Source organism: Mauremys mutica, chromosome 4, assembly GCF_020497125.1.
Source record: "Mauremys mutica isolate MM-2020 ecotype Southern chromosome 4, ASM2049712v1, whole genome shotgun sequence".
NCBI lineage: Eukaryota > Metazoa > Chordata > Testudines > Geoemydidae > Mauremys > Mauremys mutica.
Window position 1 is genome coordinate 138,551,636 of NC_059075.1, and position 22,881 is coordinate 138,574,516.

At 48.2% G+C, this 22,881-nt stretch overlaps 1 protein-coding gene across 2 annotated transcripts in view; it reads right to left on the minus strand.

Moving 5' to 3' along the window:
• SLC45A3 (solute carrier family 45 member 3) overlaps positions 1-10,260 on the minus strand; it is a 37,749-nt gene extending 27,489 nt beyond the window's left edge. The window contains exon 1 of one of the 2 annotated variants that reach the window (XM_045012568.1): positions 10,154-10,260. The gene's annotated coding sequence lies outside the window, so the exon portion shown is untranslated. The remainder of the gene's footprint in view (positions 1-10,153) is intronic. The other variant, XM_045012567.1, reaches the window with a different exon arrangement.
• Between the last annotated feature and the right edge of the window lie 12,621 nt (positions 10,261-22,881).

The following is a 22,881-nucleotide window of genomic DNA, read 5'->3' on the forward strand; positions in this document are numbered from 1 at the left end:
TGAGAGCAACCAACACAGTCAATACCAAATCCACAGGGTCAGAGGAAGTGTTGCCACCAGCCAGACATTCATTTAAAAAAACAGACCACTTTTGCACCACCCCCTACTAGCTAGTAAAGGGCTCAAAATAACAGAATGTCTTGGACAGATGTACCCAATGGAGTAGGGATGGCTGAAGCTGGACCACTCAAACTCCACTTGGGATGCCAGGGACAAGGCCTCCCCCAGCACACCCCTCTGCAACTTAATGTCCTGGCAGAAGGCGAGACAGCCCCAAAGCTCTTTCAGGGTGCAAAGGGAATTTCAGTATAAATCAGATCCGCCTGGGAAAACATGAGATTTGACTTTTTTTTTTTTTTTTAAACCATGATCCCCTGCATTACTTTTGTTAAAAAAATAATAATGCTTCCATAGATTGTCTGGGGGAGCAGTCCAGCACTGGCCATAAAAAGGAGTTAGGGAAGAGAACAAACAAGAAGGAAATGTATAAAGTACCTGCCCCTCTAAGTTCCATGATTGGAAACACAATAGGAAGGAAAACTAGTTCAGTCTCTTCTTCCCATATGAGCAACATGTGCTGAAGTCACACTGAACTCAAGTTACACTACTGGGAAGTCAGCCCTGGCTCCAGTCCTGCAATATCAGCATTATAGTTGCTTTGCTCATTTATGATGAGAAAAAAAAAGTCTCCAAGACTGTAGCAACTGTGAGGGTGTTAGTGGTTATCTTGTCTTGAGACCACACTGCCTGTGTACAGAGCAGGGAAAATAGGAAGCGAAAGCCAAACTTCTTGCTTACGATGGGAAGGTGGATACTGCACAATCAGGGATTTAAGAGCATGAGAATATCCATACTGAGTCAGACCAATGGTCTATCTATCCTGTCTTCTGACAGTGGCCAGTGCTAGATGCTTCAGACTTAACTCACCTTTGAGCCAGCATCCTGCCTTGAACTCCCAGCACCAGCCTTGGGGAGAATTTGCAATGCTAGAAAGCTGCAGTGCTTGAGATATTCCACCTGATGTAGTTAATTTGCAGACCAATGGCTCTGGTCTGCACTGACATATAAAACATCCTGGCTGGATTATTGAAATGATTTGTGGTTCTCTGGGAATTCAGCAGAGACAAAATGCTCAAACCCTGTGAGTGGTGGCAGAAGGGAATGACGCATTAGCCTTAATAATACCCCTGCTGGCCAATTCGGAAGTAGCAAGAGTACTCCAGTAGCACTCCCTCCAAAGGGAGTTCCATTGCAAGGCGGGAACGGTGCTGTTTGCAGACATGGTCTTGAGAACATAGTGGAGGGAGGGGGGGGGGAAAAAATCTATCTTTTGATAGACACAGAGGATCACCACTGGGGACTGCGGGGGGTGGGGCGGGCACCACAACTGTCCAAAAATCATCCATGAAAATCCCAGAGTAAAACAATCTCAAAGTTATACAGCCCTTTGTGCTTGACATTTCAGGAGTGTGATGTCATGCTCTTCCTCGGAGGATGCACTTTGAATCCCAGATGCACATAGAACGAATAGGCTCTTTTGTAATCACATGGTAGTTAGGACATTTTCTCATAGCAATTTTCTGGCCTGCAATTCCAGCTATTTGTGTCCCTGCTGAAGGAGCCTGATGCGAACATACCTTTCAGCATGCCCTTTGACCCCCACCAGCAGGTGGGTGGGTTTCTCCCTCTCCGTTTTCAGTCATCAAAATGAAATAGTCTTCGAAACAGACAAAAGACCTTGCCGTTTGAGGACTAGCCTCAAGACAGCTGGAACCAGGGAGCTCCCCTGAGTCGTATCAGACCAATGAGTGTGTGAGAAGCAGGTGGACTGGGCAGTGGACCATAGTTCTCCCTGAAGTGTCTGGCATTTACCCTCCACCCCGCCATGAAAAGGGGCGTGAGAGCTCTTTTAGGGACACTTTTATAGCACCAATCCCTTCGTTCATATTCATTAAGATTGTTACGGTCCTGGCATCATCAACAGAGCAGGTCACAGATCTTCCATCAAAACACTTTTCTGATGAAACAATGGCTTTTTGACCAAAACAAACCTTTTCATGGTGGTTGAAAATCTCCAGCTTTTGTAAAAACAAACCAAAGATTTTTACCAAAATATCAAGTTTAATCAAAAACCTGAAAGATTTTTGTGGGTAATTTGGGGTGAGGAAGAACAGATTTTTCAAAATTTCACATGAAAATTGGCATTTTTTTAAACCATCTCAAACCATCATGAATTCCCATCTCCCAGGGATTTAACAGACAGCTGTAAGAATTCATATGAGGCTATTGCTCGGCTCTATGTACCTGGAAGGAGATTTTCATCTTTCTAAAGAAGTGGCTTTAGGCTGGGATTTCACTTAAAGCCCTGACAGCCAATGGGAATTGAGCATCTAACTCCGTTTACACACCTGTGTAAAAATCCCAGCCTTATTTATTTAAAGTGAAGCTTGATAAATTTATGAATGGAAATATATGATGATAGCAGGAGACTGGAGTCAGTGACCCAGGCGGTCCCTTCCAGTGCTGTGTTCCTATCAGGGTGATAGTCCAGAGAAAGGAGGATCAGCCACTTAGTGCAGGAGTGCTTGGAGCCAGAATTTGGGCTCGTCTCTTGTTGTGCACGCTTAACAGATTAGCGTTGCACTGATACAAAATGGGCTGCGTTAATGCCGGGGGCATCTGCTGAAGAGGACAGACGGGTGAGAGCCCTCTTACAACTATGCTGTGTTTAGCAGGATGTCAGTGGCGCACTCTCCATTGCAGGCTCTCTTTGGAAAAGACAGGGTTTTCTCCTCCTGCAGGCATCTTAGCATCCTGCCGTATTTACTGGAGCAAAGTTCAGTGTGGATACACATGAAGGGGAAGGAGACCTCTGGTGAGTTATACTTCTGCATTACTTCCCGGGATGCCTCTAGCACACAGTCAGGCCACCATGGGCAGCAGTTTCCATTATCGCAGGAGCTGGAGCTTTCCACTGTGCCTACTGCAGCCACAAAACTATGGTGCTGGCACTGCCCGTTACTAAGTACCTGTCCAAGGGTTATCACAGCAGTTGTGCAGCCAAGATGACCAGAAAAGAGGACACATGCAAACCAGCACCCAAGCTCGGTTTCAACTGGTGCGGGGGATAGCTAGAGTTCGCCGCTCTCGCCTACCAGGCTCGTGCCCTGCTATGAATGGCATTTGCGAACAATGATGAATGGGAGTATCTGGGGGAATAAGAGTGGACTGTGTTCAGAGAAATTAAAGATGAAAAAGGCCCTATTGCATCATCTCCTCCCCAGGGGAGAATGCAGGACTGTTCCCAACAGTACGTTCTCTAGTGCTTTGTCCAGTCTGGTTTGATGTGTCTCGAGCATTGAGGTTGTCAGCATATCCCATGGGCACTATTCGACGGTCTAATAGATCTGAGAGCTGGGAAGGTTCTCTTCTCAGTACCAAGCACCAGATATCCCCCTTCCCTTTCCCATTAGTCCAAGTTATATACCCTGTATGAGTCCTGTGCCCCTCCACTTACTTACACCCTTTATATTCTTGGGTAGGTACATCCCACTCCAGATGTTGTTTAGCCAAGCTCTACTTATACAGCTGTGAGCTAGTCCTCATGAAAATCCATCCCACTGATCATTTCAGTTGCTGTTTTATACCCAGTGTGGGAATTTCAAACACCAGCCCAGAGATTTCATGGGAAGGGAGTTCTCTAATTTTCAAACAAGCATCTTTGTTCTTCTCCCATGCTACCCCTCAGCTCTTCCTTAACATCCGCACCACTCCCTCATTCTTCTCCGTAACTCTCCTTGGTTGTGATGCCCACCAAAAAGCTGGACAATGGTTAGGTTGCTGTTGTGCCGATTACACTGACCAATACGGTCTCACTGTTTCCTTGTCCTCCCCCATTGGTCAGCATATATTCATCTGTTGTCTCGTCTTATACTTAGACTGTAAGCGGTCTGGGGCAGCGACTGTCTTTTTGTTCTGGGTTTGTGCAGCATCTAATGCGATGCGGCCTGGGTCCATGACTGGGGCTCCCAGGTTTTACAGTAATACAAATAGGATATGTAAATAGTTAGAGGCTAGTCAAACGCATACAAGACTATGTAGGCTAAAGGCTCAGAAACCAAAAGGCAAGTAAAAAGAACCCAACATTGGATTAAATCATGTATTTAAAAAAAACAAAAACCAAACGATCTTGTGATCTTTGGGACTATTTTTTTTAAACTCTTGGGAATGGCAGCGCTGGGATTCTAGCTCTAAACAGCTGGAAATCAGTGCCATGTTTCATTGCAGAGGTACTATACCCTCACAGACATGGAACAAGATCTTGAGAACTGGACTGGCGACCGCAATTTCACAGTATGGGCATTTAGAGGAAGAGAAAAATGTTTATTCAATGCCTGTAGATCAAACACCTGCTTACTGCAGAACATGTTCCAACCTCCCTCTGCCACCAAGACAAAGAAGCCATTCGGGCTACATGCCTCTATTACATTTCTTATTTTGCCAGACAATATTCATGGGGTCTGCTTTTTCTCTTATGCAGATTAGCAAAAATGTTAAATATTTTCAAACTAAACCAGGAACTGACATTTGAGGATATAAAAACAAAAAGGGCCACAAGTTTAGAGACCTCCAAGGAGCAGCACAAAATAATAGAGGAGTCTTTTAGCGTTCCATATAGTTATATTTCATGATCAAGCCCCTGGGTGGCTTAGATGTGAAACACACAGGCACCTCTGTCACTGACACTCTTATTGCAGTGAGTAATGCCATATTGCACAAGCAATACTGTGATTTAAAGGATGTCAGAGTTTTCTGCATTGAGTCTTAAAACAGGTACCTGGGGTTTGACAAGCCGAATGACAAAAACTGCAAAGGACGTCTTTGTCTTGCTCTTTTCCTATCCTCTGGATGTTCCATGCTCGTGGAGATTTTGCTTGCATAACCTAAAGTGAAATTCACTCACATGCTTCCAGGCAATATTTTCCTGGTGCAGCACATATTATTTCATGGATGCCTTCAACTGTTTGCAAGCTTCTCTGCTATTCTTAAGGCAAAGATCCTCCCAGGGACACCTCCCTTCCTTGTCTCCCAGCCCTGCACCTTCTCATGCAGAAACTACAGGGCTTGGTTATATGAAAGAGTGACCCTGGGACAGCAGAGAGGAAAATAAACCTGCCAGGTGCTGCTTTTTAAATTTCCTTTCCCTTCCCCCATCTTACTTCTGTGCTGCTTATTTCTTCTCCCAGGGTGCAGGGCTTTACACTGATTAGTAGCAATCTTCCCCTTTATTGCTTTCCTCTGCTCTGCTCTTATCTTTCTGGGTCACTTTGCTTCTGTCCAACTCCAGTTTTGGAGCTGTGCACAAATCTGATCATGGTTGAAGTTACACCAAAGAAATATGTGGCAAAGACAGACGAGAAACAGCCTGGAGGGGACAAAGAGGGACTTGTGATTTTGTAAGTGAGAGTCAAAACAGCTTTTAGAAACACTACAAACAAACAGAGTCCTGAATTGGGCTACAGCTAGGAAGAGTCCACGTGGAGTAACAGATGCTGCAGCATTGGGGATCACCAGAATTATATGGTTTGAGAATTTAACACAAAATGAAACGGAAAGGTAACAGATTTAAAAAACGACCAAACGGAGATAGTTTACACAATGAACCGTTAACCTGGCGAATTCACTGCCATTGCGCCAGTGGTTGGGGCCAAACCAAGGGCTTAGCAAGAGTCAAAGAGTGGATTAGACATGCATATGAATAAGAAGAACATCCTTTGCTACATAAGCTAGGATACAAATTTAAGGGGTATGAATTCCCATGCTCAATGAATGGGCCAGCCATTAACGGACTGGAAGGAACTTGCCCCTAGACACAAGTTACTCTGCATTGTCCATTAAGAGGTTTTTCTTGCACTTTTCTAGAAAGCATCTGGCACCAGCCATGGTGGGAGTCAGAATCCTGGGCTACATGGACAAGTTGTCTGATCCAGTTTGTCAATTGCCAGTAATATATATTGTGAAAATAAAACATGACAAATTACAAGCAGGATGAGATTTCCAGAGCGCAACTTCATAGAGCTGCACTCCTATGTCAGACTTTCCTTTCGAGAACACACACTAGCAGTTACTCTAGTTGATTGCATGAAACTGGCACAGTATATTAGGTTCCACCCAGGGTGAACTTCCACAGAGAGGTGGAGAGGTGTAACCAAGGGAAGACTGATCCTTTTAGCGCTCCAAACAGAAGTACGTTGTTAGATTAAATGATTAAGAGTTTATTTTCAACATCTGTATTTTGTAGTTACTCCATCAAAAATAAGACAGCTCCAGATTTTAAGGAAGGTTTTATTTTTATCTCAGAGTCTGGTGATATGAGCATCCCTCATGATTTATGTAGCGAGTGTTTCTGACTGCCAGCATCAACCTCAAATGCAGCAATGCCGCCACCCCCTCCTTCTAGAAGATTGTGCTGATGGATTTTCCTTGTGTGTTTGTCTGTAATGTATTGTACAGAATTCTATGTATTTCTGAATCAATAGGATTCTTTAGGAATCTTTATCTTATTCAGATTTATGTATGGAGAATCCCTAGCTCTGGACACCTCCAACACAAATCAATAGGGGTTGGGCCTAATGGTATCAGTAATGCATCCCAAGAGGTTTCAAAGTTTTTTCCCCAAGCAAGTGCTGTCTTGTGTTTTAAACAACAGACCCCCCCTAGAGATGATGGCAAGACATGATTGTGGGAATTGCCAGACAAGATCAGAGCTCTGGTCCATCTAGTCCAGTATCCCCTCTGCAACACTGGCCCACTTCAGCTGCTTTGGAGGAATACGCCCTGCAGTAGACTCTTATGGGAAACCCTCCCGCAGGGGAAAATTTCCTCCTGTCTCCTGGTACTTAAAGGTTGGTTTATGTCCTGAAGCGTGATGTTTTATACATCAAACTCTCCCTTGCCAAGCTCTCATTTCTTTCTTTCATAAAGTTATTTATTAACAACTCTGGATATTCTTCTTAGCCATATTATGTCAAATCCTTTTAAAAATCCTCTTAAGTCCTTGGCCTCAAGGATATCTTACGGCAACATGTTCCAGAGTCTAACTGGGCAATCTCAGCACAAGACTAGGAGCTAGGAATCCCTGATTTCTAAACCTGGCTCTTTCACTGCAAGCCCCTAGGAACCACTTCCCTTAAGGGTGGGAAAGCTACCAAGGAACAACGGGAAGATGCAAGAAGGGACCCGGTGGCATGAATTGATCCTTTATGATAGAAAGAGGCCTGCAGGTATAGTGAGTAACTTAGAAGTTGTTCAAGTGTTAGCAGGTAAGATTTTCAGAAGTGTCTGAGTGACTCAGCAGCCCAAGTCCCATTTTTGAAAGTGACTTAGGAACCTATATCATTTAGGCACTTTGAGAAATAGAGTCTGCGTAAAATTTTCAAAAAACTCCCAGTTAAGTTCTGATTAAGTGTCACATACACACATCCTTGAACCTTTATCTCAGACTGTAACCAAACCGGAACTGAACCTTGTTTGAGTTTGGTTTATTCCTTTTCATTATCCATGAACCTTCCAGGTCCAGACTGGGAGTAGAAGTGTTGTTCCTGAAACATTTCCAGTGCAGTTTTGCAGACCAAGTGACTTTGGAGAAGCACTGAAATCAAACGTCCTATCACTAACAAAAAAATCCTAATTCTTTACATTTTCTATTTGATCTAAAAGCAGTCACACATAGGTAGGGCCCTACCAAATTCATGGTCCATTTGGGTCAATTTCACAGTCATGGGATTTTTAAAATAGTAAATTTCATGATTTCAGCTATTTTAATCTGAAATTTCAGAGTTTTGTAATTGTAGGGGCCCTGACCCAAAAAGCAGTTGGTGTGTGTGTAGGGGGGAGCAAGATTATTGTAGGGGGGGGGTTGTGGAACTGCTACACTTACTTCTGCGCTGCTGCTGGTGGCGGCGCTGCCTTCAGAGCTGGGCGGCCAGAGAGCAGCGACTGCTGGCCGGGAGCCCAGCTCTGAAGGCAGATTCGCTGCCAGCAGCAGCATAGAAGTAAGGATGGCATAGTATGGTATTACCACCCTTACGTCTGTGCTGCTGCCTGCAGAGCGAGGCCTTCAGTCAGCAGCCGCCACTCTCTGGCCACCCAGCTCTGAAGGCAGCAGCACACAAAAAGTAAGGCTGGCACGGTATGGTATTGCCACCCTTACTTCTGAACTGCTGCTGATGGGGCACCACCTTCAGAGCTGGGCATCCGGACAACAGTCGCAGCTCTTCGGCCGCCAAGCTCTGACGGCAGCATGGAAGAAAGAGTGGCAATACCATGACGCCCCTAAAATAACCTTGTGACCCCCATGCAACTCCCTTTTGGGCAGGACCCCCAATTTGAAAAACACTGGCCTCCCCCGTGAAATCTGTATAGCCGTGGTCCCCAACGCGGTGCCTGTGGGTGCCATGGCACCCGCCAGGGCTTCTAAGTGCGCCCACGTACTGTCCAGCAGATGAGCATCCGCCGAAATGCTGCCGAGAAGCAGCTGCATCCAGAGGCATCGTTGCTGAAATGCTGCTGATTTTCGGCAGCATTTTGGCGGCAACGCCTCTGGATGACGCTGCTTGTCAGTGGCATTTTGGCGGCAACGCCTATTGACATTGCCGCTTCTCGGCGGCATTTCAGCAGATGCTCGTCTTCCAACCACAGTCCTCGGTGGTTCGTCCTCCGGCACCCGCCAGACAAAAAAGTTTGGGGACCACTGCTGTATAAAAGACCAGATTTCACGGTCCTTGATGCATTTTTCATAGCCGTGAATTTAGGAGGGCCCTGCACGCAGGGAAACATGAACTGGTACCTACTCAGTTAAAGCAGCGTGGCCATCAGGAATTCAGCTCATACCAACATTACTAGTTTTGTGACATGCTTGTTTTCTTTGATTCAGGTTAATTACCGTATTGGCTGGTTTGTCCCTGCAAGTCTCTCAGGATTCTGGAAAGTCCGGATTCATCTCTCTTCTCCTAGACTTTCCTCCCCTTCCCTCCAGTGTTTAGGACTAATATATGTAACAATTTCTGGACTGCACAAAAGCAGCCAGAAGAGTAATACACAAAATCCACCAAGAACAAAACTGGATCAGGAGGACACAACACCACACACTGGTTTCTTATCGGCGCTACCTGACGTGACATTCTCACCTATGTCCTGCACTTTTACACCATCCATTTGTGCTGACTAAAGCTACTTCTATATTTTTATATTAAAAAGAGCTCCCTGTCTCCAATAGCCTCATTGTTATTACTAATGTTACTTAAAAAGGCACCACGTTTGACTACCTTTTCAAATACCTCAGGAGAGGTAGAACACATTTATTTACAGCTACAGGAAGAGTGCTAGTCCTCAAAATCCCTTCCCTCCTTCAGAAAGAGCCAGTTTTTGTGGTCTCTCACCCCCTTGACAGATGAGGAGTGTGTTAAAAGCATGTTGTTTGCTCTATGCAGGAGAGGGAAAGGCTGGAGTATGTCAAAACTGAATATCTATGTATATATATTTACAGTCATATTAGACGACTGACAAACTTCAGCAACCCCAGAGTTCCACATAGTTCAGATTCCTGGTTTGTTTTTGAATTAAGTAGAGCCAGCACAACACAAACCTGGGGAAAGGAAAGCACTGAAAAGTCATAATAAACACGCCAGATCCAGAGATGAAGTTATTTCATTGCCCGATAAGAAAAGGAATAAACATTTATTTTTTTTAAAAAAAAAGCCAAAATAAAGGCGTGTCCTCCTAGGGCAGCCCCAGGACAGAACTGATTGGCCCCCCAGGGAAGCAATAGCCCAAAGCGGAGGAGAGCGGAGCAGGGACTCTCTGACAGAGGCTTTGCTAAGGGCTGTTGCGTGTCCCCCACCAGAACCGCCGGCCCGGGGATTAGGTGCGAGTCAGACGCCCCCGCGCGTGGGGGTCCGAGTTCCCACGGAGAGCCGGGCGAGGCGGCTGAGCGGCCATGGGATGGGGCAGCCCGGCCGGACCCCTCGCGCCCCGCTCGCCCTTTGCCGGGGCTCTCTGGCCCCTCTCCCCGGCCGGGGGCAGCCCCGGCTTCCCGGCAGAGTCTGAGCCGCGCCCGGCGGGCAGGGGACCCACCCGCGCGCGCTCGCCCTACCTTGGAGAGGGGCAGGGGGCCCGGTCCGGCTCGGCTCAGCCCGGCTCCCCGGCGGCTGCTCCGCTCGGCTCCGCGCTCTGCCGCCTTTTAAATCGCCTCGCTGCTGGACACTCCCAGGGAGCATGCGCCGCCGCGGCGCTCGGGGGCGGGAGGGACACACTGCCCCGGCGGGGCGCATCCCCTCGCGGCCCCGGGCTTCCTGGGGCGTGCGGGGCCCCAGCCTGCCCTGCCCCCTTGTCTTGGCGTCAGCACAGAGAACTGAGAGAGCCTCTTGCTTTTCAAACAGATGCCTCCCTTCCCCGCTTAAAATGCATGTTAAAAGAGCAGCAGCCGCTGGGCAACCCTACAATAACACACCACAGGGCACAGCCCCCCTGGGCAACCCTACAATAACACCCACAGGGCACAGCCCCTTGGGCAACCCTACAATAACACACCACAGGGCACAGCCCCCTGGGCAACCCTACAATAACACCCACAGGGCACAGCCCCCTGGGCAACCCTACAATAACACCCACAGGGCACAGCCCCCTGGGCAACCCTACAATAACACACCACAGGGCACAGCCCCCTGGGCAACCCTACAATAACACCCACAGGGCACAGCCCCCTGGGCAACCCTACAATAACACACCACAGGGCACAGCCTCCCTGGGCAACCCTACAATAACACACCACAGGGCGCAGCCCCCTGGGCAACCCTACAATAACACACCACAGGGCACAGCCCCCCTGGGCAACCCTACAATAACACACCACAGGGCACAGCCCCCCTGGGCAACCCTACAATAACACACCACAGGGCACAGCCCCCTGGGCAACCCTACAATAACACCCACAGGGCACAGCCCCCTGGGCAACCCTACAATAACACCCACAGGGCACAGCCCCCTGGGCAACCCTACAATAACACACCACAGGGCACAGCCCCCTGGGCAACCCTACAATAACATACCACAGGGCGCAACCCCCTGGGCAACCCTACAATAACACCCACAGGGCACAGCCCCCTGGGTAACCCTACAATAACACACCACAGGGCGCAGTCCTCCTGGGCAATCCTACAATAACACCCACAGGGCGCAGCCCCCCCGGGCAACCCTACAATAACACACCACAGGTCGCAGCCCTCCCGGGCAACCCTACAATAACACACCACAGGGCACAGCCCCCCAGGCAACCCTACAATAACACCCACAGGTTGCAGCCCTGCTGGGCAACCCTACAATAACACAGTACCCAACCAGGTGCCCTCCAGCAGGCCTACAGTAAAACAACAGCTAACCCAGCGGAAGGACTCGGGAGGCAAGGAAGGCCATACCATGTCCTAGTCAGGACCCCAGCCTGATTTTGTCAGGAGAGACTCCCAGGAAAGGAATGCCAGAGCCCCAGTTGACTATCCTGGAGATCTGGGTATTGCTGACACTTGGACAAGAGGTTTAGCCAAGCAAATGTGCTGGATCTCTGCCACCGAACTATGTAGTCTTAGGTGGGCCCAAGGCTCACTTGAACTGGGTACAAACTCAACTTCCACCACCATGGTTGACTCTAGTGCCAGTTACACTGGGCTCCAGCCAAGTCACTTCAAGCAAGTAGATGACCAATGTCAAATGTGCTGGATCCAGAGCACTAGACTCTGTCAACCCAGAAGGCTCCTGAGACCTAACACTATCTATGCTGGTGCTGGACCACTTCACTCAAGTGGCACCAGTGAACCGTGCCAGAACCGTAGCACCATACTTGGCTGACCCAGATCCAGGAACATTAATGCCCTGTATAATGAAGTGGTTCACCAGGGTCCATGAAGCTGGCTTCCAGGCACTAGACTCCGTTCAACAGGGATGAAATACCTGTGAGCAACCCCACAATAATAATACAGAGTACACCAACCCGTGGTCCTGTGCAACATTACAATAAGAATCTAGGGCATGCAGTCTCAGCACCTATGACAAGCCCTACAATAACAAATAAGAACCACAGAGCCCTTGAACAAACTAGAAAACACAGCCCCCAATGCCCAGGCCATCAGCAACCCTACAATAACAAACCAATGTGTGGCATTAGTCATTTTGAACAATTTAGCCCCAATTTTTTTTTAATCCCTGATTGTGAATTATCCACAGTATTGACCTTCCCTCTCCATCCCCTCTAATCTGTAATTGTTTCAACTGAATGCAAACACATTTCACACTATGGGCAGTTTGTGACCAGTCCCCTATTCATTGTTCATGGCGTGTGATTTGTTGCTTAAGTCACTCAGTATATATATATTTTTCTCTTTGATTGGATGCCTGAATGGAATGATTTATGGAATAATGAATGCTCTTGTTCATCCATGAATCCCCTCATCCACATGTAAAGACGGGTGCCCGTACGAAGAACAGCCATTCCCCAAACATCTGTGTGAACAACTATCTGTTTGTGCGAATGTTCATGAACAGAAGATGAAAAAAAGGCAGGAATGTGGTGGACACGAACAGCTGCTCTTAATTCAAACTAGTGTTTGCAAACAGTCACTTGGGCCAGTTCTTCAGCTGATGTCAAACTGGCATATAGTCAATGGAGCTATGCCGATGCATCAGCTGAGGATCTGGCCCACTGTTTTGCAATATATTCACCCAGCTCTATCAGTTGCAGAGACAAAGACACTTATTTTTACAATGTCCCTTAGCTGAGTACCACTGGGTCTCTGCTTGGGTCTCAGTCCCACTTTGTATTCCAGTTTGGATCAGTTGTGTATGAACAGTCTTGTTTTCACTTTGAGCAGCTGTTCCCTCCTGAACAGTTTGCTGAAGGGAATCCGCGCACTGCTGGGAAAAGCACAGGAGCACCTGCACTTGTTGTCACTTGAACCGATGGGAACTGACTCATTGGCACAGCTCACTGGGATGGCTGACGGGTGGAAACGCTGCTGCTGTTTCCTGCAAAAGTTCCCTCCAGTCCATATTTAGCTGGAAGCACATTTTAAAAGAGTCTCGTTATGTTTATGCTTGTAAATCTGCGTGGGCAGAGCTGTCCATGTTTTCTATTTGGGGAAACCTTGTTCACTTATAATTATAGATGGGTAATTAGGTAAGTGTGAGTGTTATTTCAGTGTAGTCTGTATGGTGCATTCTCAGCTGGAACATATGTCTGACTCCCAAAACACCATGCCTCCAGGATGCATTGCAAAGGTCTAATGGTTAGAGCCATAGTGTGGAAGTCAGAACTTCTGGGTTCTAGTACCAGTTCTGCCTCCACCTCTCTGTGTGACGTTGGGCTAGCTACAAGCAGCCAGATTTTTGAAGGTGGCCTGTAATGGTGGGGGACTTTGTTCTCGAGGGGCCCACTTTGAGACTTCTTGGTTTGGAATTTTGAAGATGCTGAGCATCTGCTGCTCCTGTTGACTTCAGCTGGAGTTAAGAGTGGAATGGGGGGAACAGTGGGGAAACAATGTGGCAAAACTCTTCCAAGCTCCACTGTGAAATCAGCTCTGCCCATTGGGTCATCATCAAAATGAAGCATTGCTCACAGTAGATTGTGCAGATGTCCCACATGTGGTCGGGGGTGCTCGAGGGCATGGCCAGTGCTCAGTGGAGTTTGAATATGCCCATGAGCTTTGCTAGGCACCTTGGGCTTTGCTCTGTCTTGACTGTGGCAGGAAAAAAAAAAGTGATGGCATCTCCCAAACTCCACCCAATCATGGAGCCAAAATGGGACCTCACTGATAGCAGATGGCGCAGATCCATGATCTTTCCTCTCCTTGTTTGCCTGCTTCTGTGAGCAATGAAATGGTTAATGATGTTGACATTTACATGATTATCACTGAAATGAAGGGGGCAGGTCCCACCTTTCCCAGCATCCAAGCTCAGGCAGACAGCCCTGTATCAGTTACATTTTCATGGTTTTCTTCCCAGCTATAACAGCTGGAAACTCGATATGAAAGCTGAGATTCTGGAGCCCGAGAAGGCAGCTCGGTGGAGATGCCCATGTGTGCCACACCACCGTTTACCGGTTCAGTGCCTGTGCTGCTTATGGCTGCTCAGCATCTTTGAATATCAGGCCCAAAGCGTCTCCAGCTAGGCTCTCACAAACGGAGGTGCTCATAATGAGGGGTCACTCTTGAGCATTTGAGCCTTCACATGTCTCTTCTCGTTCACCCCCTCAGTAAAATGAGGCTAACGATATTTACTCACCTTTGTAAAGCCCTTTGAGATCAACAGATGAAAAACACCACACGTGCCAAGTATAATTATTAACGATCACTCCTAACATTTACTCTGCACATTTCATCTTCTGTACGAGGCATGCATGATGTGTGCACACGCACACACGGGCCCCGGCTCATGCCTCTTCAACAAAGCACGCGCGTGCATGATTAACTTTAAGCCGTTGCCTAAATCCCATTGCCTTCAAGTTAAGCGTGTGCTTATGTTTTTTGCTGAATGGGGATGGATTCTGTGCTGAAAGGCTTTGCTGAACTGGGTCCAGAGGATGGATCTGTTTGGAACAAGACAGGCCCACAGGCACCCTAAGTAGCTGCAGGATCTTGTTTTCGTAATCCTTGCCCTGCTTTCCATTTATTCCCCCCCCCCCCCCACTGCTCATTGCTATCATCCACTGCATCTTGTTGAAAATGTTCAATGATAAGCTCTTTCAGGCAGGGACGTATCCTTCTTAGCTGTCAGCAAAGCACTCAGCACTGTGTAAGTAATACATAATATTAATGTGCCAGACTGACACCCAGGATGGGGTGGGAAAGTTACAGCCGTAAATGGACCAGAAGGGCACAGCCTCCTCACCTGCAGTGCTTGTCTGGCCGCAGCTCAGGTGCATTGTATGTGCGGCTGTACACTGTAAGCACAGTACAGCAGGAATGGCAGGGCTATAGTCACCAGTGGGATTCTATTATTTTAATGTGACTGTCAGGCAGTGAAAAGACAATGCCGTTTAGCCACAGGACTGTTAGAGTGTGGGCAGTGGCAGTGAGATCGTCCTCCATGCTGCCCTTCAACATTACAGTGAGAGTGGTGTTGATGCTTGTCCACAGGGGGTTGGGCTGAGACCTGACAAATTCATTACACAGAGGCCTCTGATCCATCACCCTACAATAACAACTCTCAGTCGCTGGGCTGTATTTGAGCTGGTCAGCTAGAGGTGAAGAGCTGCAAATCTCCTGAGCCAGCCAAACTGCCCACCCTCGTGCCCCAGCTATGAATTTTAAAAACATTTTATAGTTTATGGTTTCAGGGCTCAATCCTGCAAGGCGCTGAGCATGCTCTCCCCGATCCAGCGTAGCGTTAATTACAGCATTAGTTCCACTGACTCCACGTGCTTTAAGTTAAACATCTACTTAACAAGAGTTACATCTATCAGGAGGAAGGGGAAGTGCTGGGCTAACTGCCACTAACTGCCACTTCAGATGCTTGTGCCCGATTAGATCACATTGCCGATTTACCCTGGGCTTATCCAAATCTAACATACCAGGGTACGTGCTGTGCCTGATGTATCTGCCAAAATCTTGACGGGCCGGGTGTCAGCAGCTCACGTGGCAAGCAGAACCCAGAGTGAGTGAACAGAGAACTGAGACGGCCTGAACCTGGGCAATTTGGTGCAGGGTATAAGGAGTGTGGCAGATTCAGCTCAGCCTCTCTAGCAACTGTTAGGGCAATGTCAATGAGGAGACTGTGAGCCAGGAGACTTGGGCCAGATTCCAGTCCCTGCCATGGAGGCCTGGAAAGGCAATGGAGAGGCCTCTGGGGGAATTCTCCTTTTGCAGAGCTAAGAACGGCCACACTGGGTCAGACCAAAGTTTCCATCCAGCCCAGTGTCCTGTCTTCCAACAGTGGCCGATGCCAGGTGCCCCACAGGGAATGAACAACAGGGAATCATCAAATGATCCATCCCCTGTTGCCCATTCCCAGCTTCTGGCAAACAGAGGCTGGGGACACCATCCCTGCCCATCCTGGCTAATAGCCATTGATGGACCTACCCTTCATGAACTTATCTAGTTCTTTTTTGAACCCTGTTATAGGCAAAACCCTAACCCGCTAGCATATGGGCACCCTTCTTTCGCAGTCCCAGCGTAGGGGCATGCTGGCAGCAGGTGGCATGACTGCAGTGCTCTGACTCCATCCATTCCATGGGGATAACCTACTGGCAGGAGTGAGGAAGTTGCCTTAAACCTCAGAATCCGGAAGGGGCAAAGCCCATCTCATTCCTGGGCTGCACCTTTCTGTGCTGGGCCACCTTAAAGGTGCAGCATAGAATCCGGCCCCTGGTTCCATTGCAGACTTGCTACTGACCTGCAGTATGATCTCAATCTTCTGTGCCTCTCTGTAAAGTGAGAAAATAAGCTCCTCTCTCCACACCTTGCCTAAAGTGTTAGGCGGCTCCGTTATTTATAATGCCCTTGGAGATCCTCTGGAGGGACAGGTTTCAGAGGGGTAGCCGTGTTAGTCTGTATCAGCAAAAACAACAAGGAGTCCTTGTGGCACCTTAGAGACTAACATATTTATTTGGGTGTAAGCTTTGGTGGGCTAAAACCCACTTCATCAGATGCTAAAATTAAAAATACAGTAGGCAGGTATATATATTACAGCACATGAAAAGATGGGAGTTGTCTTACCAAGTGAGGGGTCAGTGCTAACGAGGCCAGTTCAAACAGGGTAGATGTAGCCTAATCCCAACAGTTGACACGGAAGGGTGAATAAGCTTATGCCCAAATAAATGTGTTAGTCTCTAAGGTGCCACAAGGACTCCTCGTTGTTCTTTCTGGAGGGAAAGTGTGCTGACTGCAAAGTGACATATTCATTTAGTGCTCACTGAAGTTTCCTCTGGAATTAAGGGAGGAATTTTTGCTGGATACTTGTGAGTTTAGGAAGCTTTCTCCTGCTTTGCCCTGTGTGCTCCCTGGATTCCCAAGACTCTCGTGCCAGCTCAAAGTGATCCTTGTGGGAGATGGATTGTGTATAATTGTGTCTAATGCATCTATAAGGGAAAAAAAAGGCAACAGAGCTGACAAAGGGAGCAAAGGGGTATGCTGGCTGTTTGCACAGAGGGTGGCCAGAGCAGACAGCTGCACTTTAGGGCTTATCTTCTCATTCTCCCTAAACAGGAAATGTATTTTTCTCTCATGCATTTTTCTCTTAGGAGAAGAAACAAGGGGCCCGGATTTTCAGAGCTGGGGGTCTAAAGCAAGGCTGCTAATGCCATACTTAGGAACCAAGATCAGCGGACAGATTTCCAGATTAGTAGCTGCCATTGAAGATAATAGAAGATGTTGGGTGCTCAGTATCTTTGAAAATCAAACTACTGATTTCAGTGCCTAGATATGGACTTCAGAGTCTATTATTATTTGTATTCCAGTAGACACCTGAGAGCAGGGCCTCATTGTGTGGGTGCTGCACATGCACACACAATGAGAGACTGTCCCCACTCCAAAGCGTTTGCAGTCTAAGCAGACAACCCAAAGGGTGCAGGGGAAAGGTGAAGTGACTTGCCCAAAGACACACAGCAGCTCGGGGCAGAGCTGGGAAGACAACCCACGTCTCCTGATTCCCAGTCCAGAGTCCAATGCACTGTGCTGTCTCCCTAGTCCACAACATGTTCATTCTCCAGCGTGAGGTGAGAGGCAGCTGGCTCCCGAGGATTTTCTCGGTGCTTTTGGAGGAGTTGCCAGCAAAGCTGGAGAGGAGCCATTGGAACAGTTGGGTTTTGTTCTGAGTGTTCTTGAAGACCAACCGTTTTTGCCAAAGGGAGAGGAGGGGAAAGGAGACTGAAGCTGCCACTGCTGCTGCTGCCTGCCCTAACCTAGAGACAGGGGTGAGCCTGTTTTAGGAAATAATCCTTGTGTCCTGTCTCAGTGGGAGGTGCGGGAGCCAGACAGTGCTCTGATCTAATGAGCTTTCCTCCCACTCCGGGGGAAGGTTTCAGCATCGTGATACCCCAAGAGGGCTCGGAATATAATTTGTGCACACAATAGTTGTGTGTGCACGTGCCTTGTGCAGCATTTCACAAGCATGAGAAGAAAGAGATGAACAGGTTATGGAAAGAAGTCCAGGGCAGGCTTCTGAAATGCAGGAGGAATGCCAGGGAGAGAGGTTCACCCCAGCCCTCTTCATAGGGACAGGAGACTGAAGGGAGATTTTCAAAAGTGCTGAAGTTACTAAGACCCCCCAGGCTAGCCAAGGAACCCTCAGAACAATGTCACTGACTGCTCTAGGAAACGGAGGGGATGTTATTGGAAGGGCAGTTCCAGCTTTCATGCCTTTTAGACCCTGCAAGAGTGCTGAGCAGGCAGAACTGAGGTGAAGGGGGAGACTCTCAGGAGCTACAGGAATGACACCCGGTGTTTGCTGCCAGTGAGAGGCATGAGGCCAGGCTTCCCAGGGAGGGACATTAACTGCAGCTGGATTGTTGCCAGGCTACACAACGTCTGGGCCTGAAGGTTTGAAAAAACATGTTATGATTTCCTTTTCTTGTGTGTCCCAGAAAATTATAGCGGCCACACAGTGCAGGCTTATTCCTGTGCCCTGGCTAATGGAGCATCCGCCTCTCTGGGCTGTGTCCCCAGTTCCATGTGGAGAGAGTAGCAGCACTTGGCCAGTTTTATAGAGCTGCCATCTCTCGTGATTTCACTGGGAGTCTTGTGATAGTTGGGTCTTTCTATCGAGGGGCCAGTTCCAGGAGTCATGTGATTGGGGGAGAATCTCCGTTTTTATTAAAAATATAAAAGCAGGTATCTAGTCCTCTTGGTTGCAGAGCTTGAAAAGGTGACCTGATGCAGCATAACTTCCAACAAGAAGGCAAATGAAAAGAACCCAACATTTATTATTGGGAGTCTCATGATTTTTGGTGTCCATACATGATTTCTGAAGATTTTTCCCCCCTATAGCTTCTAAGGCAGAAGGGACCTTTGTGATCATCTAGTCTGACCTCCTGTGTAACACAGGCCATAGAACTTCCTGTGACGGGGTTTGACTCACTGCTGTGGCACCTCCTGCTGGCTGTCCTGGGAATTAGCTTAGTTCACCAGTGCACCCTTGTCTGGTGGCGTCTTGCCACCATCACATCTGCTCCAGGAAGCGTGTTGTCCCAAAGGGCTTGGTGTCCTCTTAAGGACAGAGCCCTCCGGCTGTGTCACACTCTGTTCTCTCCACTGCCAGGGGAACCATAGTCCACTGTCCAGCCACTTCCTCAGTGGCAAGTGGGGGTAGGGAGAGACCTGGGCCCACCCACTACTCCGGGTCCTGGCCCAGGGACCCTGTAGATGGCAGCCACGTACTGTGTCCCCTCCAACCCCGCAGTCTATGTCCCTGGGCCATTTCCCCACAGCCCCCAGCACCCTCTCCGTCCCTGTCTCAGGACCCCAGCATGCCAGCAGTCAGCTCGCTCTTGCTCCCCTGATCCTGCCCAGCACTGCTCTGTCCAAGGTGCTGGCTGCCCTCTGCCTGCAAGGCAGCCAGTCCTCCTCCCTCCTCAAGCTCCAGGGAATAGGGGACCTGCTCTGCCCTGCAGCTTTTCTTATATGGGCCTGCCCAGCCCTGATTGGCTGCCCCTCATAGCCCTCTCCAATTGGCTGTCATAGACTCCCTAGGGTCTTCTCCAATTGGCTGCCTGTTGTATAGCCTCCCTAGGGTTCAATTAACCCTTTATGGGCTAGTGTGGGGTAGACGCCCCATCACACTTCCCCAAAATAATTCCTTTTCTTTGTTAAGTCAAATAGATTGAGCTCCTTGACTGTCTCACTATAAGGCACGTTTTCTAGTCATTCCCGTGGCTCTTCTCTGAAACGTCTCTAATATATCAATATCCTTCCTGAGCAGCAAAACTGGACACAGTATTCCAGCTGTAGTTGCACCAGTATCAAGCAGAGGGGTAAAATAACCTCTCTGCTCCTACACAAGATTCTCCTGTTTATGCATTCCAGTACAAAGAGTATTAGCTCTTTTGACCACAGGTCACGCTGAGAGCTCATATTCAGAAAATTATCCCTCACGACCCCAAAATCTTTTTCAGTCCTGGCTTCCCACATCCTGTAAGTATGGCCTACATTCTTTGTGCCTTATTAATTTTCTACAGTTCCTGACTTCTGATTTACTATTATTACTATCAATTTCCCCTTTCTTCTATTTGTTATACATTATTTAGGGTTGGCAATGCTAGAGTTAGGTGGAAGCATTTTTCACTGCTGTGTCAAGCCACAGCATGGGATTTCTTGCTATTATTCACTCATGCAGAGCTACAGATGTGCACAATGCTTTACACACAGACACACACAGTTCCTTCTGCTCCAGGCCCATATCCTATTCTTTATGTGATCATACACCAGGGGTAGGCAACCTATGGCATGCATGCCAAAGGCGGCACGCGAGCTGATTTTCAGTGGCACTCACACCGCCCAGGTCCTGGCCACCGGTCCGGGGGGCTCTGCATTTTAATTTAATTTTAAATGAAGCTTCTTAAACATTTGAAAAACCTTACTTACTTTACAGACAACAATAGTTTAGTTATATATTAAAGACTTATAGAAAGAGACCTTCTAAAAACGTTAAAATGTATTACTGGCACATGAAACCTTAAATTAGAGTGAATAAATGAAGACTCGGCACAGCACTTCCAAAAGGTTGCTGACCCCTGTCGTACACCATGCTCATCAGGGTAGTATCTGTGCAATGGACGCTGCGTGGGTGGAACCCCACTGAAAGTGAGCAAATTTAGTTCAACGGAGCTCACGGGAGTCTCACTGCAGGACCAGAGCCTAAATCAACACGTCCACATAAGAGGCTTACACCAATGTAGCTAATTGGTGCAAACACTGTGCCTAGGCAAGGCTTAATGGACTAGTTCAGGCAAGGGGATTGCTAATGAGGAGGGGGAGGTGTGAAGAGATGGGATCTGAAGTAGGCAAGGGGAGACTCCTGAAGAAGAAAACAGGGACGGTGGGTTTAGGCACAGGAGATAGCATGTAACAGAGGTGAAGCCACAGGAAGAGCTAGGCAAGGGTGGGGCCTGCCAGATGAGCATGGAGGGAGCCATGGAGGGAAACCTGCTACTTACTGCAAGAGGAAGGGATGAGAATTGCATTTGGGGCAGGGACTGGGGATTTTTCAAAGGGCTCAGCAGTCAGCGCCCACAGCTTCGGACAGATTTTCAGGAGCGCTCCAGGCCTGAGCACAGCAAGTTGGGAAGTGGAGCTTGGTTCCTTGGGAAATGTCAACTAGTCGTTAAAAAAAGCAAAACATTTCAGCTGAAAAGTTGCTGTTTGTTGGGGGCGGGGGAGGGAGTTGGCGAAAAGTTGGAATTTTCTGCCGAAATCACACACTTCCCGTGAAAAACTGTGTTTAGCTGAAAACCAGATGTTTTGGCAAAAAAAACCCAAAACAGTTTTGATAGAAAATTTTGAACCAGGTCCAGGGTTGAGCTCTTTTGAAAATTCTCCAGCAGCCTCTCAGAGGGAGCTGTCCGCTTCTGAAAAACCTGGCCCTGGCTGGGGGCACTAGGGTGACGAGATGTCCCGGTTTGATAGGGACAGTCCCAATGTTGGGGTCTTTTTCTTATATAGGCTCCTATTACCCCCACCCCCATCCCGATTTTTCACATTTGCTGTCTGGTCACCCTAGTGGGCACTGACTACTTGGAAATATGGCCTTAGCGGTGACAGCGGAGGCTGGAGTGGCTGATTATCCTGCATTCTCATAGCTTGCAGCCCTTGTTTCCTGCTCCTCTAGGTCTTCCGTGAGTCCTTTTGAAACCCCAGACACTGAGGTGAAACCCTTACTGAATTCCCAGGGCTCTACCAGCCAAGCAAACAAACTCACTCCCCTGATTACGTTCCTGATAGATACTGGAAAGGTTCTCAGCATTGGCAGCCCAGTGTCGCTGCGGCTGCAGCAGGGGATGCGAAAAGCTCCCCATGAAACTTGTTTGATTTTTGCTAAGCAGTGTTTGAAATTCAGATGTATCTACCCTATTTGCCCAGTGTGAGACAAACACTAACGTTAGCATTCACTCAGCTGCTTGCCAGACTGCATTCTTAGCCTCTGTTTCCTTTCACCCGTAGAGTTATCACATGTCTTATAGGCAGCATGTTCAGTCTCCTGCCCTCCCTGGCAGGGGTGCAGCTAGAAGTATGAACAGTGTCTACCATACCCCAGCTGCTCTGTCCTTTGTCCCTGGCCCTGCCCACTGGCTGCAACAAACCAGGGATCCCTGCCAGAAGACATGTCATTGCTACAGATGCATGAGCTGTTTCGAGGGAAATAGCCTGCCCGAGCTGCTGTGTAAAATGCAAACCAAACCTTTTAAAGGAAAGCAATGACCTTCCTGCTAACTTTGCATTGTTGTTGGGTTCCTCTGGTTTCCAGACAGGCCTGAGTCTCCTCTTAGTTACACCAGCATCAGTGAGAAGTAACCCCACTGAAGGCAATGGACTGACAGCAGTGTAAAACAGGTGTACGTTAGAGAGGACCCAACCCTGTTTGGTTGAAGCAGGGAGCACCAGGCCTCTCCTGGTGTTTTGCAGCCTCTGCAGACCCAAGTGGTGCACGTTAAACATCTCTTGAGTTTTTGGTTGCTTCTCTGAACCTTAACACAGGCCCTTTGGCAGTTGGCCTGTCACTAATCATTACACACACTCTGATCGATAGCTAACACCTGGCTTCCTGGAGCTCGCCCGCTGATTAACCCTTAGCTCCCCAAGGACAACAGACGTGAGCTAAGGAGACTGCAGTGAGGACAAGCACTAT